Source organism: Glycine max, chromosome 14, assembly GCF_000004515.6.
Source record: "Glycine max cultivar Williams 82 chromosome 14, Glycine_max_v4.0, whole genome shotgun sequence".
In the NCBI taxonomy this organism is placed as follows: domain Eukaryota; kingdom Viridiplantae; phylum Streptophyta; class Magnoliopsida; order Fabales; family Fabaceae; genus Glycine; species Glycine max.
Window position 1 is genome coordinate 24,587,372 of NC_038250.2, and position 16,771 is coordinate 24,604,142.

Here is a 16,771-nt window from a genome sequence, read left to right on the forward strand (position 1 = left end):
CCTCATCGCAATTGAGGATATGTAGTAGCGAGGGAAACACCCTTGTCGACCATAAAAAGATAAAAAATACAAAAGGCATAAAAAGACATAAAAACACAAAAAAGGGAAAATGAAACAATTTGAAGACATGATATTGCACACTTGATTAAAGGTTGTCGTCCCTTGTGGCGGACGTGTGGGGTGCTAATACCTTCCCCGTGCGTAAATACAACTCCCAAACCTTTCACACTCAAAGTTCGTAAACCACACCTTTCCGGTTTTTCTGACGTTTTCCTCGAATAAACGTTGGTGGCGACTCCACGCGCCTTCCTCCCTTGGAAGACGCACCCGTGAGCTCCGCGTCACCCTCCCGCCGAAGGGTAGGTTGCGACAGTCCCCAACATACCAAATCAAGAAATAGTTTATCCTCTTCCCATTTGAAGAGAAAACAAAAGTCTCATAAGGAATAAGGTGATTTGGTTGAGGAAGGTCATTATACCAACAGTTCTTGATCACTATAGCTTTTACTACGTCTCAATCAAAATTACTTTATGGATCCAGGTTTTCCTAAAACTCTTCTTGATAATCTAACATAATGTGTTCCTGGTGGTTATTAGTATTTTATAAGGATCTCCTAAAAATTCCAACAAGTGGTATCAGAGCCACTGTTGTTGTTAGATTATTGAGATTTATAGTTGTTTGATTCTTATTATACCAGAATTGGTTAATTGGTTATATGAATCATAATTATTTTTAGGGAAATGCATATTAATAGTCGGTAAATTCAACAATTGTCATGCTTGATATTTGGTTTGAATTAAGTTGTATTTTGTTTTTCAGCATCACTTTTGGTTTTGAACACTGCTTCTATTTGTTATGTGTGCTTACATATTGGATTTATATTTGAGGAAGCTTTGTGTAATTTTTTTTTACTGTCGTAAGTTATGTGTTTGAGATAAAGTCCATGGGGAAGAATTGGAGAAATTGTTGAGGAAATTTGATCGTTCTGTCAATCTTTCAAAACATTTTTTTTCATTTCAAGACAGCAACATCGCCTTCTTAATCATTCAAGAAGCCATTTCAATCTTCAAATGACCAAAATGTGATATGCAATGTGAATTCTTAATTCAATTTGTAAAATTGGAATGGTGTGCTTCGAAACTGATGGCATTAAATGTAGTATAAATCAATGATAGCATTAAGTATAATTTAAGAATATAATATTTACTTGTCGTAATTAATATTTTAAATTTTTTCTGCTATCATGATTAGGTGTAAACTTAGCAATAACAAACCTTTCCCATTTATTTGCATGTTTAGTAATTTTTTAATTAAATTGATTGACACGATATATTTCCAAAGTAATATCTATTGTGAAAATTGATTTGATTAAAATTACATAGATTTTTGTATGGGATTATTTATTCGAATTGTGTTCGGCCCAAAGGAAGATGCAATTTGGCCAAATAATAGTATACATGTGATTATAAATGTGTGGCGATTATAAGGTGTTTTTATGTGAATAATAGTCTGTTCAAAGAAAGACTATTATTTGACAGATTTTATTGTCAATATTTGATCATTGTGTTGAGTACCAATTACAAATTAATTATTTATTTGTCCAAAGACTAGGAATTAATGTTGTGCTAAATATCTTGTGGTGAGTCTATTATGCAAAATATTTGCATGTTCTGTTGTATATATTTTATATAACTTAATAATATTTGAAAGTTGTGTAATTTCAAGACCTCTCATTTACTATATTAAATTATCTTGTATCTTTGGTTAAATTGATTGAAATAACATGTTGTCAAAGTAACCTCTGTTGCGTAAGTTAGTTTGATTGAATTTATATAGATGTTGCATGAAATTATTCATGCAAATTGTGCTCGGCCCAAAGGAAGATACAATTTGGCAAAATAATTACATGTTTGTGATGGTAAACATGTGGTGATTATAGATTTTCCATGTGAATAATGAAATATCCAAACATAATCATTATTTGATAAGAATTACTATCAACTTGATTTTCATGTGAATAATGAAATGTTCAAAAAAAAAACAATCATTATTTGACCGGAGTAATCATCATATAAGTTTTCCATGTGAGCAATGGAGTGTCCAAAGACAACCTTTGTTTGACAAGACTTATCACCAATGTTTGATCTATGCATTGAGAGTACCACTTGCAGTTAACTTTTTCAATCCAAATATTAAGGATTAATGGTGCACTAGGTATCTTGTTGAGGTCTTGAAATTTACCATAAAGATTATTTGTGCATTGTATGTTTATTGTTCTCTTCTTTAATTGTTTTTGTTGCTACTACTACAATTTAAATTACTCATATTAAAGTTGCATGTATAAAATGAAGAGTTTGAAGGGAGTCAGTTGAGAGTTAGGGATATTGCATTTTTTTATTTTGTCTAGAGAAGAAACAAGAGAACAAGATAAGAAATTTCCTTCTTGCTTTCGTGGAATGAGGCATATAAAAAAGTCTCAATTTGTATTTTTTTAGGATACCAATTAAATTAGTCACTAATAACCCCTATAGGTGTGAGCCAGGGAAATCCCAACATTAGCATATGCACATTTGGGGATGTCCAGTCGAAGTAATGCCTATAGGCTGCATGAAAAGGTAAGTTAGACTTGAAGATAATTAGTTACATTTAAAGCTTTCACATGTATAAGTTTTACAATCTCGCTTTAAGATCATGTTTGAGATGTGCAAGACTCCTTAAGGAAATTGAGTTTGGAGGGGAAGAAAACATAAGGAGTGTTGTCTTTAAAGAATAACCTATTATTGACAATAGATAAGTCTTTGTACTTACCATTGTTTAAGAAATGAATATGGTAATTAAATAATGATGTTACTCCTAAAATTATTAATGGACAAGACAACACTGAGATTTCCTCTCAAGTACCACCTAAAGTTCAAACTCAATAGCCTCAAGAAATGTTATTAAGAAGATCCTCTAGAGAAAGGGCATAAATGTAATTTGAATGACTAGGTTATATTTCTTTAAGAACATGAATATGACATTAGGTTGACTGAGAAAGTCTAATTGACTTTAGTCAAGTCATGTTGTGCTTTAACTCTCAAGTGGATTGATGTAATAAATGATGTAATAAAATTGATGGTTGAATATGACATTTTGGATATCATCAAATTGCCTGAAAGTGTGAAACTCATAAGTTGTAAATAAATATTTATAGTCAAAATGGATTCAATGGATAATATTGAGATATATAAAGTTTGTCTTGTCACCAAAATTTTTACAAGGAAGACATTGATCACAAAGAGATTTTCTTTCTGATTTCTTAGAAAGACTCTCTTAGGACTATAATGACAATGTAGATCATTTTGATGATTGCTTTGCATAGATGGATGTGTAACACCCTGATATATATATATATATATATATATATATATATATATATATATATATTATTAGTAATTATGTTTGATGTTTGATTATTTGTTGTGTTATTTTCGTCCATAATTATTTTTAAGGAAGTTAATTTAGTTAATAGAGGGGTGTGGATAGATAAGGATCTAGCTTCTCAAAGAAGCCTCTTGAGAAAGCTTCTCAAAGAAGCCACGAGGAAGCTTCTGGAGGAAGCCTCTTAATGAAGCTTCTAGAGAAAGCTACATGTAGCTGCCTCGGTAAAAACGCTTCCCAACCTTCGTTAACCGTTGGATCTTCTCAAAATTTGGTTTTCAACTTCACAAGACACGTGTCCATGATCTGACCGTTGGGATCTTTGAGGAGACGTCAGGAGTGTGCTAGAAGCTTCCGTTCCCGAGAGCATCTCTTATTTAAGCATTTCAGCCTTTGCTTTCGTGTAGCTTAGGAAAAACGTCATTTCTTCTTCTTTCTTTCTTCCAAAGCCATTTCTAAAGTCCCAAGCACTTTCTCCATCACCCATAGCCACCATTAGCCACCACAAATCATCATTGTTCTCCATTGAAAACCCACACCGAGAGGAACCCTTCAACCGAAGCGGAATCTTCCAACTTGGCTTGCGGTTCCGGTAGAGAACAAAAACCCTAATCTGACCTTTCGTTTTCTTTCGAGGTAACCATGGTTCTATGCTTGTTTCTTGTTAGTTTCATCTTGTCTTTGCATCTTTTCTGACTTTGGAACCGCCATTGCATGTCTTATGCTTCCTTTGAAAAACCTTAGAGAAAGAGACTTTGTAAACGTTATCCTTTCATGAAATGAATGTTATTTTCGTAACCTACACTGAACCCCGGTCACATTGGCGTGGTCGGAATTTCCAAATGATGTTCCTTTGTAAAACCCGAAATGCTCTCAACTCTTTCATGTAGTGATGTGGGTGTTTGACCTAGAGCACTGTTACTAGCTTTGTTTTCTTAAATCCATACTAAGTCTCCTTCGTTTTGGCATGGTAAAGGCTTGTGTGGAATCGACAAGCAAGGACAAAAAGGAATCTTCAAGTGACGCGACGAGGAATCCGTTGGGTAGCTCACTATAGGTAAGGGGAGTTTATTATAAAATTTACCGTTTTAACACCATAGTTAGGGTCAGGGAACCTAGCTATGAGGATATCTGCCTGTCCCTGTTGCATGCTGATTTTTCTTCAAAGAAAATTACGTTTTAACTAATGGGATGCGATATATATATGTGTATTGTGATGAATGATATTGTTTTGGTTGTTTGAAATGTGTTGTTTGAAGACCGTGCATGTGGAAATGATATTGTTGTGTTTGTTTGAATTGTTGTTGATGTTGCTATTGAGGATTTTAATTGATATGTGATGATAATGATAATTATGATGATATTGATTTGAGATGATGTTGTTAATAAAGACCATGTCAACATGAATTGTTATTATTGATGAATATGTGAATATGAAATGAGGTTGTTGTTGTTTTTGATAACGTCATTGAGATGAAATGATATTTATGTTGTGAATGACATGGAAATACGATTTGTTGATTGATGTTGGAAATGCATTGGCATGTGCATGTTGTGTATGTTCGTGGGGGGCACTGTGCACTGACCTTTCAGGGTCTTTGGCACTAGCTTTTGGCCACGTTCATACGTTGGATGTTGTGTGTGATCGTGGGGGGCACTGTGCACTGACCTTCTAGGGTCTTTGGCACTAGCTTTTGGCCACGATCATACATCGTATGAAGTGTATGTCATGGGGGGTAGAGTGCACTGACCTTGTCGGATGGCCCAGACGTGGGTAACTAGTGTGGTTAGAGAATCTAAGCATTCCTGAGGGGATGCTTAGGTGCTTTAATTGGTCCATGGTCTTTGGCATTTACTTTTGGCCGTGATCATAGCTCATACGACACAGGAAATAGAGTAACTGTGGCCAAGTGTACTTTGTACTAGGGGGCTATCACCTGGTAGGGAACACCTTTGGGCTCCCAGGCTGATCACCTATGGGAGGGGGGCTGTTACATGCACAACCGGGTGGTCTCGACAAACTCAGCACAGTTCCCTAAGAGAGAGTGTCGTGTGGACACGCTTAGGCTATTTCCTGAGATTTGGTTGTTGTTGGTACGTACCACATTGCATCTGAGTGTTGAGTTAGGTGCATGCATCATTCTGTGCAGTCTTGATTGGGTCCATGGATGGATGATGAGTAATTGTTGGATGTGAATGATGAATATTTGTTGGATATGAGTGTTGAATAATGATTGTTGTGTAAGCTTATCATGTTTGCCTATGTTCCTTGCTAATTGTGGTTATTTGGAATTGGTATTGATTCTTTTATAATAAACTCACCCTTGCAATTTTGTATCGTGTGGTTGATACCTGTGATGATCACGAACCTTGTTCGTGGGAGCAGAATGACAGTGGCAGGGTGTAGGGAGTAAGATTCTAGTGAGGAGCCGCCGAGCCGACGTGATGACGTTGGCGTTATTTTGGGAGAGAGTTGTGTTTTGTAATCAACTCCTCCGTAGTTGGCTTTTAAGTTTTATTTTGTTGAGTTAAAGATGTAAAACTGGAATTTTAATTTTATATATATATATATATATATATATATATATATATATATGAACATATTTAATTTTCGTTATGTGTATGACATGTACTGATTTATTGTTTCTATGTAATTATGCATATTCACTTAAGTAATAGCGTGTTGTTGGATGAATTTATGTTGTGACAAAATCACTTCTATTTTCATAATAAAAAATTAAGGGAGTTCTTTTTATAAAAATTGAAATTATCGAATATTAGAGTGTGGATACCGTAGCGACGAGGCGGGTCCTTACAGGATGTAAAGATTATGTTTCTAAATGAAAACATTGATGAAATAATTTATACGGTGTAACCAGAAAACCATGTTTAAGATGATCCAAAGTTTATGGTATGCAAACTAAAGAAATTCATTTATGCTTTTAAACAAGTCTCTCACCTATGGTATTACAAAATTCATCAAGATTATCTCTTATGATGTTGAGGTAATTTGATTGATGGTTGTGTATACTAAAAGTTAAGTGAGAGTAAATTTATTATTTTGGTATTATATGTTGATGACATCTTACTATCATCATACGGTTTATTGTTGCAAAATAGTTATATTGCAATTTATCATGTATGCTTAAGTTTATTTTTCTTATTGTCCTAAAATAATTTTTAGTAAGAGTCATAAGGTGATATATAGGTAATCTTGGCATGCAACACTAGAAAGTAGTAAAACGTATGATGCACTAATTGAAGAGAACAAGAAACTATATGTTTTCATATAGAAAGTCTAGAAGTTTAGAGATCATTGGGTATTTTGACTTTGATTTTTACGAAATATCTTAATAGCAATCACTCCACATAAAAATCCACATTTAACCATATTGGTGGAGTTAATATTTTTGCTATGAGACATCATACTAGAATTTATGATAGCTAAATTATTGTAATTGGCTTGCTTATTGTTGCTAACATTAAGAAGCCATTAAGTGTTTATTGGGACAATATCTTAGCGGTCTTATTAAGGATTTGATCAAGTAAAATTTTGTTGACATAAAATATTTGGTTGTTAAATAAAGAACTCGGAAAATACATATTTGTATAGAACATATAAGGACTCATTCCATGCTAGCTGATCCATTTACTAAAGGTCTGACACGTAAAGTTTTTCATGAGCACCCTGCTTATATGGGTGTAATTCCTGATAGTACTTTAGTTTAGTGGGAGTCTTGCTTATATTCTATATCTTATGGTTTACAAACATTTTGTTGTTTGGATTTCCTATACAAATGAAGTTGATGTTTATCATCTTATTATAAACTTGTGTTATGTTGTATATGTGGTATAAATGTCTTAAGTTAATATGAAGCCCAAGAGTGAGATTGTTAGGAATTTTATAATTCCTAATTAATTAAGGTGGCTACATATTATATTATAACATTTATATTAGTTATTTATATTTTTATGGGCTCAATATAAGTGATCTAATTTAGTGACCCTATTAGACTACCATCATAAAATTGATATGAGCTTAATGAGCAAAAACTAGTTTGGCCCATTAGAGGATAATGGGAACCCTAATAGGTTTAAAACCTAAAGCATGGTTATGGTCCCCAATACACTCAATCAAGAAATAGTTTCTTCTCTCCTAATCTAAAGAGAAAATGAAGGTCCCATAAGGAATAAAGAGATTTGGTTGAGGAAGGTCATTATACCAATAGTTCTTGATCACTACAACTTCCGCTACATCTCAATCAAAATTACTTTATGGATCCGGGAATTCCTAAAACTTTTCTTGATAATCTAACAGAATGTGTTCCTGATGATTATTGGTATTTTATAAGGATCCCCTAAATATTCCAATAGAGTATTCAAAGATGAGCACATAATCAAGCTACGACCTAATTATATTTTTGGATGACCATGTATCATACCCAAGTGAAATATTACCTAGACCAATTACTCTGTAAACCTTTACCCCAACTCTAAAATTGTGGAGGCTTTTTTAAGAGAAACCAATGTATATTAACAACCTTGATACTGTCTTCTATAAAGAATATAATCACCTTTAAGATACTTAGCTTCAAGTAGCCAAACCCAAGCCTTTGTAGGTTCATGAAGATTTTTCCAAATGAGCTTTTGTAACAACAACATTTACTAGGCTAATTTGCACTTTTTAATTTTACTTAGGTATTACAATTTTGTAATTTTATTAGTCCCTTCATCAATTTTCCATTAAATATTTATCAAATTTTACTTACATGATACTAAATGATTATGTGATAACTTAAATGTTGTGTGACAGTCAACATAACTTAATCACATTTGGGATTCCTCTCAATTTTAATAGTAAAGAGACCAAAAGTATAATTTGGTCACATCAACATGTGTTAGGCAACATATCACTTGTTACAATTGTGATACTAGAAGACTTAATTCACCTAATTGGAACCAAAGAAATCAAAATTACACAATTACAATTCTTGGAGGATTAAAAGTGAAATTAAAGTATAATAATAATAATATGTTAATATATTTTAATTTTTTATTATAATTCAAAGTTCATTAACTATCAATTAAGCAAATATTTTTTTCTGTTTCTCTCAATATATATATATATATATATATATATATATATATATATATATATATATATATATATATGATGCTTCAAATAAGAAAAACCTTAAATGAGATGGGAACAACAAATAATAATTTAAGATTAGAAAAAATATATATAGTTGAGATAAAAAAATGAATTAAAGCCACATGCATCAATCAAATCTATAAAAGATTTCAATTATCACATTATTAAATATCTCAAGTAACCCATCATTATCATCATTGTGACTCTTGTCGCCACTATTGCCACCATGATCGCCGCCACTATTGTAATGATTATTGTCATTGGCACTACAATGACCTTTGTTGTCATCATCATTGTCGTCGTCACCGCACTGATACAATAGTGATGGCAATGACCATGATAGATAGTCATAGTGACGATGGCACGTGGTGGTCATTAGCACATTGATGGCAGTTGTGCTGATGGCGATTGGGGAGATCATGGCTGGCGCTAGTGGTGGCGATTATGGTGCTAGTGGATTGAACCAAAGGTACGTCATTATAATAATTTAATATATCGATATATATGTTTCGATGCCTTGTGATTCTATGAAATAACTACCTTATGTGGGCATCTTGCATGTAGAGTCATGTTCAAATGGGACTCTACGAGTGTGGATATTATGTCATGCACTAGATATGGAACATAGTAAGCAGTGGCTTGAAGGATGAATGGATTAGGGTATGTACCTAGTATTTAGTTACTTCTTAATGTCATTAAATTCTTTCTTATTTGCTTGTATTTATGTTAATTACTAATTGCATATTGACAAATTGGCAGTGGTTTTCGGACGGAACACCTCTAACAAAAGAGACCATGACAACACTCAGGCATAAATGGGCGGCATATTTTCGCCAAATTAAGAACTCGGAAGTTAGAAAGTCCTAGATAACATAACAACATTTTTTGTTCATCCTAAACATTTTTCTACTCATTATGACATGTTTGTTATTTGTACCTATGTTATGATTAAAGTTGACATCATGGAACCAATTTATTTTAAAGAGTTCCCTTCCATGGTTTTTTTCCTATGGTTGAGTTGAATAGTATACATTAATTCATGTTTCATTGTGTTTATATCCAAAGTTATTTATAAGCTACTGAATGTCTCTATGTAAGCTACATTGGAATTATACGAAGCTTAATGTAGCATAGGGGTGATATGACTATACGAACAACTAACCAATGGATATACATTTTCTTGTTGGTAGTCTTGTTGTGGTTTTTACAGATACACTGCATATGCTTACTGCGGGTGCGGGTGCTGGTGCGACCAAAAATTTTGAACCTTGGCGTGCAAAAGATGAAGAAACTGATAAAATGAATAAGAAGAAGGAAGCTGAAGAGATTGGAGATGCTATGAAATCGTTGGAAAATAGAAACCCTGGATTCTAAGAGGGAGATGGACATCCTTGCTGCATTGGATGAGATGAAGTCAATGAAGGTACTTGCTACTGTGACTTCATTGCATACAATGATGTATTAAATTTTAAGCCTATGCATAAATGATTCTATATGGATTTGGGCATTAAAATTGTAGAATATACTACATTTTTGCTGTAAAAGTATGACTAATATTTTGCATGAGTTGTTCTAATAATTGCATGTGTGCATGAATGTGAAGTCTGCCTATGGTAATTGCTAACACGACTCACTCATTTTCCAGTCTAGCCATGGAACTGTCAATGTTGATGAAATGGTGGAGGCTCTGCAGCGCACAATAGCTTATAAGGTATGATAAAAGTTGGTATATAATATATTTGCTTTGCTCAAGAAATTTACTGTTTGAAGCAAAGGTTAGTTCTTCATTACAAAAGGAGCAGGAATATATACGATTTGAAACTTTTAAACTTTGTTTGAAATGTAATTTATTGGTAGTCGTATTAGACATATAACTATAGCTTCATTTATGTGTAGCTATACTAAAGTCTCTCGTCTTAGTATTTGTTCAACTCGGTTTAATTGCTCTTTAAAACTTGTTTTGATAATCACAAAAGCAGCTTATTTGGTTTGGTGTTTGGTATTTTCTTACAGCGCTATATCAGTAGTTCTTTTAGAACCAAAATCCTGCTTCTCTTGACAAGAACTTGGGTTGCAAACTTGAATGCACACCCTTTAATTGCTACCCCTGAACTTTTATTATTTCTAGACAACTAGTGTCAACATTGATTATCTATTATTTCTATTTTTGGGGTATGGCAAAATTGCAGTGTGTAATTTTGAAGCATTCTTTAATCATCAATTTCCCCCCTTCATAATTTAGTTAACCTATATAATGCTTTCAAGAGAAAAGGCTAGAAGAAGAAGACGAAGCTTTGATAAAATTAGTTGTCTTTCATGCAAGCATTACTATCATGCACTTCGTGTTCTCCTCCTTCTAGCTACTTTTATTTTTAGTCTATTTCTGTTTTGAAAATAATCTATATGGTTTGTCTTATACTATCTTAAATAGAATTCAGACGGTTTTGTCAGAAGAATTCCTAATGAACATATTGAAACAGAGGAGGAATTGGTTCAGTTTTGTAATGGACATGGTGAAACATCCAGTTCTAATCCTAAGGTCAGATGATGTCAAGTGGATGTGTGTGTTGGAGTAATAGATTTTTCTATAATGTCTTGTTAGGCTAATTAATTACGCTAGCATCATGCACCCCACTTATGATCTTTTTTTGTCCCACTCTGAACTTGTGAAGATCTTTAACCTTCAACTTGACATTACTCTTATATCTCCTATTTTCAGTCAACATTATGTTGAGTCATTTTTTTACTCTTTTTCTAAACCAGTTGTTATCTGTGAATTTGATTGAACTATTCAGTATTCAATCAGAATATGTGTCTGCCTCTTTTGAAATTTCTTGTCAGGTTTTGTGTTTCTGATTGTTAATATTAGGATGTACAAAATGACCTAGAGGATTGTAAAAATGAGTAACAAAGTGGTAGGAAAAAAACATTTTTGATCGGGAAAGAAACAAAAAGGGAGAACTTACATATGAAGTTCAACAGTCCCCACAACATAAAAATGGCTGCTTGGGTTTTTTCTTCAACATGCTTTATGTTACGTGCGACAATAATGGTAGCTGGTTTCTAGGGTCCAGCACCTCCAGAACAGGAAGAGATGAAAAGAGATAGAGCTTAGAATTCGAGGACCAACCTGCCTCCAAGAACTAAGAGAACAAGGAAATGGAATTCTGTAATTTCTCATTCATCCTCTTGCTTGTTATTTACATGGATATATATAGCATTCCTCGTAACAAATTTGTGCTATTCTGCTCAAGAAATATTACATCATAACAGAATTTGTTATGCTTGTCGGGTGAGGAGGAGAGGAGCACAAATCAAGCAAGATTTTTGTAATTACAGTATTGCCCATACTACCTTCTGCTTCAGACATAATCATGAACGTATGATGGCCTTGTGATCCTTCTCTTGGACTTTTCTTTTTGCACCTCTTCTGATTGTTGCCATTGCCTTCTCTGTTCATGCTTACTTGTTGCCTATTTCTGGTATCCTATCACTTTACTCGCTTGGATTAGAGAGCTCATTGTGATTAATGGCTTCCTTCCTATTGGAGGGTACTTATATGTCTCCTTTGCATTCTAGTTGAAGTGGGAGCTAACAAAGAAAGCCCATCAAGTATTTATTTTGCATTTTGTGCTTAAGAAACCTGCCTTTATTGAGGAAATCCACAAGAAAAAAGAGAAGGTGAGCAATGTTGTTTATATTGATTTTTGGTTGATTGCCTTATATATGAATGGATTTTGTGCATTTATTATATTATTTTTTGGTCATATCATTTCTATATAGCTAACTTTGGATTTTCATGTAATGTTCACTGAAACATTATATTAAAGGTTAAAGAATGGCTTCAAAATCTAGGAATTGGAGAACACACTGCTATGGTGCAAGATGACGATGAAGGTGATGATGAATATGTCTCGTTGCATACTGAACAAACTCATGAAAGTGGCAAGGACAGGTGATCCCCAATTGCAACTTTTGTGGAGCACTCAATGATTTTAGCATGTTACTCTATGGTCTTAATATCCTATAAGTTGATTTTTTGTGCAGAGATGTTCCTTCTAGTGCTGCTCTGCCAATTATACGACCAACCTTGGGAATACAACATTCTATTGCAGACAGGGCAAAGAGACCAATGCAAGGATATCTGAATCACTTTCTGGAAAATATCAGTATTGTGAACTCTCGTGAGGTATGCTTTGTGCATCAGCTTTTAAAAATATGTTTATCTTGTTATAGAAAACATTCATCAATTATTTATTAGTTGATGTGTCAGATATTTCGGATATACATAAAATGTTATATTTTCATGTTATGGGTAGGGTTATTTATTAAGTAAAAGCAGAAGTAGTTGTGTTTCTTTACTACACTGGCAATGTGATAACTTGATTTTGGATATTAGTTTCATTAAAAGGAAGCCAGATGCATGATGATTTCACCATAATGGGGTGGCGTGGGTCAAATGTACTCATCCAAACCCCTCATGAGTTGAATTAATTAGTACTACATTGCAAGCTAGTAACTTTTACTATTGCATCTAAACTCGCTCTAGGGTATTAGTGTTATTGATAAATATCAATCATGCAACATTTGTGGTTCTTATTAGATGTATGTTGATACCTGTAGAAGCAAAGCTTCATGGTGAATCAAGGTGATTCAAAGGTGTTTTGATGATAACAATGATGATAACAAAAGATGATGACAAAGGAGATGACAAAAAGCTCAAAGATCAATCAAAGAACAAATCAAGTGAATCAAGAACAATTCAAGAGTTCAAGATAAGAATCAAGAAGAATTCAAGACTCAAGAAGAAAGTTAAGAGTTAAGAATCAAGATTCAAGGTTCAAGATCTCAAAAATCAAGATCAAGATTCAAGACTCAAGATTCAAGAATCAAGAGAAGGCTTAATCAAGATAAGTATAAAAAGTTTTTCTAAAAAATTGAGTAGCACATGATTTTTCTCAAAACATGCTTACCAAAGAGTTTTTACTCTCTGGTAATCGATTACCAGATTGTTGTAATCGATTACCAGTAGCAAAATTGTTTTGAAAAAGTTTTCAAATTGAATTTACAATGTTCCAATTAATTTCAAAAAGCTGTAATCGATTACAATGTTTTGGTAATCGATTATCAGTGCCTTTGAACGTTGAAATTCAAATTCAAATGTGAAGAGTCACATCCTTTCACATAAAAGCCTTGTGTAATCGATTACACTGATTTGGTAATCGATTACCAGTGATTGTTTCTGAATAAATCAAAAGATGTAACTCTTCAAAAGGTTTTTGACTTTTTCAAATTGGTTTTAAGTTTTTCTAAAAAGTTATAACTCTTCTAAAAGGTCTTCTTGACCAGACATGAAGAGTCTATAAAAGCAAGGCTTTGTTTTGCATTTTCATTCATTCATTCAATCTTGAATACTTTTCCAATCAATCTCTTACAATCCTATACAAGCCTTGAATCTCTTTGAACTTCTTCTTCTTCTTTGTACCAAAAGCTTTCTGAAGTTTTCTGGTTTTCCAAACCATGAAAACTTGTGCTATTCATCTTTTCATTCTCTTCTCCCTTTGCCAAAAAGAATTCACCAAGGACTAACCGCTTGAATTCTTTTTGTGTCTCTCTTCTCCCTTTTCCAAAAGAACAAATGACTAACCGCCTAAATTCTTTTGTGTCTCCCTTCTCCCTTGTCAAAGAATTCAAAACGACACAGTCTGATAATTCTTTTGATTCTTCCCATTCCCTTATACAAAAGTGTTCAAAGGACTAACCGCCTGAGAATTCTTTTGTATCCCCATTCACAAAGTATCAAAGGTTTAACAACCTGAGATCTTTGTCTTAACGCATTGGAGGGTACATCCTTTGTGGTACAAGTAGAGGGTACATCTACTTGGGTTTGACTGAGAACAAGAGAGGGTACATCTCTTGTGGATTAGTTCTAGTGGAGGGTACATCCACTAGGGTTTCAAAGAGAACAAGGGAGGGTACATCCCTTGTGGATCTTTGCTTGTAAAAGGATTTTTACAAGGTTGAAAGAAATCTCAAGGACCGCAGGTCGCTTGGGGACTGGATGTAGGCACGGGTTGTTGCCGAATCAGTGTAAAAACTCTTGTGTATTTGTCTCCTTCTTCCCTACTCTTTTACTTTCCGCTGTGCATTTAATTTCCGCTTTTACTTTCTGTTAAGCTTCTCTTCTACTCCTCATTCTCTTAACAATTTAGTAAAAGCCTTAGAAGAGTAAATTTTTAATTAGTAAAGGTTTAGGAATAATTAATTCAACCCCCCTTCTTAATTATTCTAAGGCCACTTGATCCAACAATACCATAGAGAGAAAGATGCCTTTTTAAATCTTAACACTTAACTGAGTATTATAGGTGACTTGTGGAATCAAGAGCATCAAAATTAGAGTGAAAAGATTGGGTTGCTGCAATGATGTTGGACTCAGGCCTCCTAAAGGCTAGCTAGCTGGTGTGATCCTCGCCGTTATGGTTCATTAATTTGCTCCTCCAAGAGGCCTAGTCGAAGATGGAAGCCAAGCCCAGTGGTTCATTGATGGACGAGCAACATTTGAGGCCATTGCTTCTTCAATTGAGATTGCAAAATCAGAGGTTTGTTTTTCTAGTGCCATAACATTCAAGCCCACTCATGACATGCACACCTATACATAGATAGAGATAGAGAGAGATAGGTAGATAGAGAGCGAGAGAGAATAATGATTGTTTTCAAGTTTTTGTTCAATGATTGAGAGTTTCATGTAGATATTTATATGTGGGTGGTGGCTGTGCCCAGAACTGTATCTACGACGACGTTTCCACACTGCATGCTCCATTTAAAAAAAAACTTAATTCTACGACGATTCTAACGAGGACCGTCGTAGAATGCATTTAATTCTAAGACGATCACCTGGACAGGCCCGTCTTAGAATCGATCGCATTCTATGATGGTCGCGCACGACCGTGGTAAAATGCAAGGCATTCTAAGACAGGCACCTGGACAGACCTATCTTAGAATCCGTTGCATTCTACGAAGATCGCGTAGCCACGCCCGTCGTAGAATGCGAGACATTCTAAGATGAGTCTGTCCAGGTAACCGTCTTAGAATCCATTTCATTCTACGACGGTCGCGTCGGCACGCCCGTCGTAGAATGCAAGACATTATAAGGCAGGCCTGTCCAGGTGCCCGTCTTAGACTCCTATGCTTTCTAGGACGGTCCCGTCGTAGACTTCGTTGCATTCTAGGGCGGGCATGTCCACATGCTTGACGTAGATTTAATAAATTTCTACGACGGTCCTACTCAACCGTCGTCGATAGGGTCGCACCTTTTCACGTCGTCGGAGACAAAGACGGTCAAAAATCGACGTAGAATGCCCTCGAGAACCGATGTTGAGTGATGCTTTTGTAGTAGTGATATAGAGACAACAACAATATTGGTGGTTATAAGCTCGTGCACTTTCGTTCATATTTAATTACTTAGCTTGCAACTTGTACAATGCAGTGTGAATGAACCAAATTGTTGTAAGTTGTAAGAGAGAAAGATAAAAAGGAGTTGAAAAATGGAAATAGATTGATCAGACATATGAAGTAATTAGTTGTCTTTTGTAGTAGTGATATAGAGACAACAACAATATTGGTGGTTATAAGCTCGTGCACTTTCGTTCATATTTAATTACATAGCTTGCAACTTGTACAATGCAGTATGAATGAACCAAATTATTGTAAGTTGTAAGAGAGAAAGATAAAAAGGAGTTGAAAAATGGAAATAAATTGATCAGACATGGAGAGACATGAAATAATTAGTTGTTTTTTAGAAAAGAAAATCAACTTAATTACAAGTTTAATGGATCTAATGACATATGCCAAAAAAGTTAAATTCAATTGTAAAGATACTTTATATATTGATAGTGCACATATATTAATTTCAAATTCTTAATTCTAATCTCTGCTACTAAACTCTCATACGATTTTCAATAAATTAAGAGAAATAATATTTTTACATAAATTTGTAAAAAAAAAAATACACGATAAAAATAGAAAGACGAAAATAAATATGGAAGAAGATGTAATAATAATTTAAGTTATAAAATCATATTATAAAAATATTTTAAGTTTGTTACATGAGTAATATATTTCTTGGATAAGCATCACCACGTTCATGTCTCCCATCCCAGTCATGAGTCACGACTCACGATGTGGTCCTTAGTTATT

At 34.1% G+C, this 16,771-nt stretch overlaps 1 pseudogene; it reads left to right on the forward strand.

The window, feature by feature from the left end:
- The first annotated feature begins 8,961 nt into the window (after positions 1 to 8,961).
- LOC102661212 (uncharacterized) lies at positions 8,962 to 15,027 on the forward strand (annotated as a pseudogene).
- Positions 15,028 to 16,771: the final 1,744 nt, after the last annotated feature.